General features: G+C 34.1%; 1 long non-coding RNA gene across 1 annotated transcript in view; it reads left to right on the top strand.

Moving 5' to 3' along the window:
• Nucleotides 1-549: 549 nt before the first annotated feature.
• LOC134471389 (uncharacterized) overlaps nt 550-6,000 on the top strand; it is a 108,983-nt gene continuing 103,532 nt past the window's right edge. Inside the window, exon 1 of the long non-coding RNA XR_010040840.1 lies at nt 550-1,915. This is a non-coding gene — a long non-coding RNA (uncharacterized LOC134471389). The remainder of the gene's footprint in view (nt 1,916-6,000) is intronic.

Here is a 6,000-nt window from a genome sequence, read left to right as displayed (position 1 = left end):
GTGCTTACAGAACTAGGTCACAGAGATTTGTTATTCTTAAGCTTTAAGAAACTATGTTGACATTTGGGATAAAGAATTGTATTTATATCCCCAAATTCTGATAAATATGGCAAATTGATGTTTAACTGTCTGAGGAAAATAGACTATTAGAGAACTGTAAGCTGATTTTTTTCAACAATTAAACTGGCTAATATGTCAGGACTGGGAAAATTTAAACATTTTTAAGATCTCTAATTCCCTGTCTAGCACCTATCTCTGATGGCAATGATTCAGACCACTGTTATGAAGTCTGAGAGCCTGCAGGCCTAGTCTAGATTCTAAATTCCTCAGACAAAATATTTTGTAATGTGGAGCAAGGTGGGATTTTTTTTTTTTTGGCTTAATTTGTTGTGTCTATCAACATTTCCCAGAACTTGATCCATAAAACACTAACACTATTCTTTGGGCTAATCTACGTCTTCCTTAGAAAATTGTTCTGTGTTCAAACCCATTTCAGTATCTAGGTGAAACAAAATAAACAAAAAATGTATAGTCTCAGTATTTATTATTAAATATGCTTTGCATTTTTGATCAACAAATATTTGGTAAACAACATCCTTGGGTAAACAGCATCTACCACTGTAGATGGTTTTTGGGGTTAAGAGACACATTTTTCCTGGTAGGCTTTAGAGCTAGGAGAAACATTTTTCTTCCTCAGTAAAGGAAGAACTGTTGAAAATCTCTTGTAAATCTGTAAGTGAGTTGTAAAATATGCCGAGTTTCTCATTTTTTGGTTTTGTTTTTTAGCAAAATGTTGCCAATTTTATTTTATTTTTTCAGCTTTATTGAAGTAAATTTGACAGATAAAAATGATATAAATGTAAATTATACATGATGCTTTGATAATCATATGTATGTTATGACTAATTACTGCATGTTTTTTGACCACAATAGTTTTCCTCATTTTCTCTCCTGGTTTTCCTTCCTATCTCACTCCTTCCCTTCCTTCTTCTGTCCTTGTTTCCTTCCTTTTTATTTCCTCCTTGTTTCCTCCTTCCTCCTCTCTCCTTCCTTTTTTCTTCCTACCTTTCTCCTTTTCTCTTTCTTTCTTTCTCTTTCTTTCTTTCTTTCTTTCTTTCTTTCTTTCTTTCTTTCTTTCTTTCTTTCTTTGTTTCTTTCTTTCTTTCTGTGGCGCATCCCCAAGGATTACTTTTCTAAGGAACATACTGTACTTTGGATAAATATAAGACTACACTGATGGAATGACTCCCTAGATATTATGTTTATTTCAGTGTTTTCCTTAAAAAGTGCAGATGTTAAGTAATAAGGATGGGATAAGCAAGCAATGAGGTTGGCCCAGCTGATAACTGTACACATGAAAGTTTCCTAAGTGTACTCTGTCGTGATGAGGTCAGCTCTTGGAGTGTACAGACAGGGTAAAGAGAGAAGATCTTGAAGTAGTGAGGTTTTCAATAGTTTAATGTCAGAGGAGATGCTAATGATAACACTTATGTTTAGATGTTTTTGAAATACAAGTAACACAGTTTGAATTATAACTAGAGAAATTCTGTTGGCATAGTCTCTTCTTTTTCATCTGCATATAGGGTTGATGTCATTAGGAGACTACTTTGTGCTCTAGGTATCTTTCCTTTGTAGAGGAGAAGCAAGTAATAAAAGAAACAAGAGAAATGCAAATTAAAATACTGCTGAGATTCCATCTCACTCTAGAAAGAATGACCAAGATCAAGAAATAACAGAAGAGAACAAGAACTCACCAAGAAGCAAGCCCTCCCTGTCAACCAGCACCATGCGTGGGCTGCTGCCAGGGCCCACCCCCTTCCAGCACATGAGCTGGGAAACAAGAACAGCTGGACCCCCTACCCTTCAAGCAACCGGCTGATCTGGAGAAACACAGGCTGAGATGACAGCTGTTGAGGTGAGATGCAATTTAATGCTTGTGTTGTTTAGTGTTTCACTGACTTTGCAGATCTAGAGCCAGTAGTCTGATCATCTGTTCAGAGGACAGCAGTATGCAGTGTGGCATCTATGGGGGATCTCCTTCTGAAGGTGGTAGCCATTGTTGATTCCCTATTATCTTGTTTTGAAGTCCTGTATCATTTTCATTGTTTTGTTGGGTTGGGTTTTGTTCTGTTTTGTTTGATTTTGTTATATACAATGGCAAGTGCAACTATTTCAAAGATAGCAAGATCTATTATGGTGGCCATTTTGGATTTACCATTGTCTTCTTTTGAAGTCCTTTATTGCATTCATTGTTTTGTTTTTCTTGGTTCTGTTCTGTTCTGTTCAGTTTTCACTATTTCTGAGGGTATCTACAGTTGTTTTGAGTACAGTAAGAGTCACTTTGATAAGTACTATTGTTTTTAAATCCTGTGTCACACTGGTTTGTTTTGATTGGCTTTATTCTATTTTATTTTGCTTAGTTTTACTCTCTTTAAAATAAAATAATAGCAAAAAAATCACCAATAACAAATGCTGGAGGGGCTTTGGGGAGAAAAGAACTCTTCACCATTGTTGGTGGGAGTGTAGGCTGGTGTAGCCACAATGGAAGTTAGTGTGGAGTTTTCTCAAAAAGCTAGGGTTAGAGGTCCTATTTGACCTAGGTATCTGCTTCTGGGCATTTTCCCAGAAGAATTGAAAATATCATACCATATTTATAGCAACACAATTTGTAATAGCCAAATCTTGGAAAGAACCCAAATGTCCATCAAGCAAGGAATGGATAAAAAAAGATACATTATTTTTATACAATGGAGTACTACTCAGCTATTAAGAAGGATTGCATCCAGGCTTTTATAGGTAAATGGATGAGATGAGACCATACTCAGTAAAATAAATCAGACTCACATGTGTAAATACCGTGTTGTCTCCCTAGGGTAAGAAACTGAATGAGTAAGATAAATCTACAATAGATGTGAAAGGGTAACAAACTGTTCAAAGGAGAAAAATAACTGGGATGGGGAAAGGAGAAAAGAAGGATGGGAAAAGGAAAAAAGATATACATTTGTTTATATGTACATAAATAACTAAGATGATTATACTACTAATTCTATTAGTTCTTGGAAACGAACAGTTAATACTCATATGTTTGGATCAATTTTGCATGTCTGTATCTGGTAATCTAAGCAACTCTTTTGAAGATAATATGAAATATTACCACCATTGTTCAATTCCTATCCTCTTGTTTTGAAAGCCTATATCATTGTTTTGGGTTTTTTTGTGGTTGTTGTTCTTGTAGTTGTTGTTTGTTTACCTCTTATTTTTATTTTCTATTTTTTTTTCTCCTTAAGAAAAAAGAAGCAGAGGTTTAAAATTCTGGGGGAAATGAGATAGAAGCAGAACACAGGAACAAAAGCTAGAAAGCTACAATAGTTTCCACCCTAGAAACGTCCTGTGTGGATCCATTAACTTACATCTTGCACAGAAGCGTGGGACCTGAGCCTGTGGGATGCTCAACACTGTTGTATGAAATGAGCACTAGTTTATGGTGCTGGGGTAGCATCAGGAAAGGACACGGCTTTGCCGTTAGACATGGGTCGAAAAGGAAACTGTTTTCCTCTCTGTTGAATACCTGGGGCTTATAATTTTATGTCAGCTGTGTGTACAGGCTCCATGAAGGTTGCAAAGATAGAACCAACTGGAACTTTGTTCTGAAAGAATTTATGATTTCAATGAAAGATAAGATGTGTTCTTTTTTCCAGGATATAATTCAGAAAATAAGGGCAAAGAGTGATATGAAGAGCTGTTTAACATGATATATATTCAGTATGTAACTTTAATCATTTGAAGTAATGAAGGCTGTATAAGAGTAAATCAGTGTTTGAAGACTGTATCACAGTGAGTCAGATATCATAGCAAAATTATTTTTTGCTAAACACATAAAAATTATTCACATCTTCACTCTGAAGGTATTTATATCAAGTTTCTCCTTATTTAAAAGTAGGCATTAAATAGTTGATGCTGTTTCTAACACTAAACAATTTGAATAATCTGTATTGCGTTTTCTAAGCTTCAGCCTGCTTTCACATCTATTTTCTCTGTTGTTTCTCATAACACCTAAATGTGATAATGTGTAGAACTTGTTTGACAGATGAGACAACCAAGCCTCAAGGTCATTGGTCCAAACTTAGCAATGGAACAAAATTATAAACAAATACCCAGTATTTGATGGTTCTAATTCTTCTGTTCTTTCATATAGAATGTATTTTTTCAGTTTGTGGGCTTAAAAGTCTTTAAAAGGCTACAAATTTATTCCAAGTAATTAGTGGATCCAAATCATTTCACATGGGAAGTAGACTAGAAAGACACATTCTTACACATGTATTCTCACTATTATTTTTCCTTGAAGTTAAGATGCTTTAGTGACAAATACAATATAATCTCGTCTGAGTGTAATGAATGGATAGGTTTTTTGTTACATATTTTCTTCAGCCATTTTATAACTGTTATTATTATTTTAACATGGAAAATGATTCTTGCTGCCTCTTCTCCTGCAAGAAAAGCCATCAACTGTTTCAAATAAAACGCAAGTCAATCAATGAAAAACAACACTACAGAGAATTCTTTAAAAAACTTCCTACTGGTCTCTATTTTGGAAGCCTGTGGTTTCTTTGTAGTCTGAAGTGTTATTTTTAGTCTTCACTCAGAAGCCTAGAATTCTCATACTGACAAATGACCAAATTTTCCCTTTGTTCAAACTGTTGATGACACAGGATTCAAAAGTCCCATTTTTACCTTTATTTTTACAATTGTTAGGAAGTCTTATAAAATAGTAAAATACTTAAGTGGCCTAGATAGAACACAACAAAAACTACTTTCAATTTTATGTCAAAATGAATTAAAGACTGGTTCTGCTACTGTTGCACGAATGAAAAGGTAAAATATTTCTATTTAACTCCTTAATAAAAAGAAGCAGTTTCTGAATTAAAAATGATTTTTTTATTTGTTTTATCTGGAGTCAAAAGAAAACAATGGCAAAATGTGGAGAAGATGACCTCACTAGAGAAACATGACATAGGAAAGAGAATCCTATTAACCCCCTTCCTAATGCCCCTCCCCACAAGTCCCTCATCACGGGGATACTTTCCACAATGAAAGGAAGTGCTATTAAGAATTACGATGGAAGGTGTCGGACACACTGCCCCTTCAAACTGGGAATCATTTTCTTCCTACTTGTACAACAGAGGCAAACAAGAGATGGGTTCAAAACGTTTTAGAAAAATTGAAATATTTTAGTATTTCTTTCTATTCTCTTATACTTGAACTTTGACTCTATCTTAGCAAAATGGTTTGCAGGCTTAGTTGCTTTCCTGTTTGAAGACAGCAGGAATAAGTAATGTCCTTTAATATGTGACATTTCTTTAACCCTTAGGTCTGAGGTTTCAAATGTCTTGGTATTAAGCTAAGAGGTTGATAGAGGCAGATTTTTCCAAATATGCAAATGAGAATTAAAACAAAAGGTTGTTTTTGTTTAAAAAATAAATGTGTTCTGTTTCTTATGAAAATTAAGCAAATTTTTGTAAGCCCAGCTCTTGGGAGGCTGCAGCCTGAGAATTGCCATGAATCTGAGGCCAAGTAAGTTCAAATGAATTAAATTACATAGTGATACACTGTCTCAAAACAAAAACAGGAACAAAAACAAGAATAAAATATGAACAAATTTAATTCAAAAAGATATTTTATAGTAATTAATATAAATTTAAATTTTTAGTATATGTTTAATATTTTTCCCGTTTATACTGAGCTTACTATTTCTGCTTAGTGCTCTTTTACATTAGTTTTGTTTGTGCATTGTTACTTCTTACTGGTTAATTTATTTTAAAAACATGAAAATGAACCAGGCATGGTAACATATACCTATAATCCAGGATACTTAGGAGGCTGAGGTAAATGGTTCAAGACTAATCTGGACAACATAGCTCGATTCACGTCAAAACAAGAATAGAGAATGAAGTTTTTTATATGGAAATGCATAAAAGTAGAACATTTATTTAAAGAAGATGA

The sequence above is a fragment of the Cavia porcellus genome, unplaced genomic scaffold (genome assembly GCF_034190915.1).
Source record: "Cavia porcellus strain 051 isolate PalLab524CR breed Dunkin Hartley unplaced genomic scaffold, mCavPor4.1 scaffold_18, whole genome shotgun sequence".
Classification (NCBI taxonomy): Eukaryota; Metazoa; Chordata; class Mammalia; order Rodentia; family Caviidae; genus Cavia; species Cavia porcellus.
Note: the sequence above shows the minus strand (reverse complement) of the source record. Positions and strands in the feature narration are given on the sequence as shown.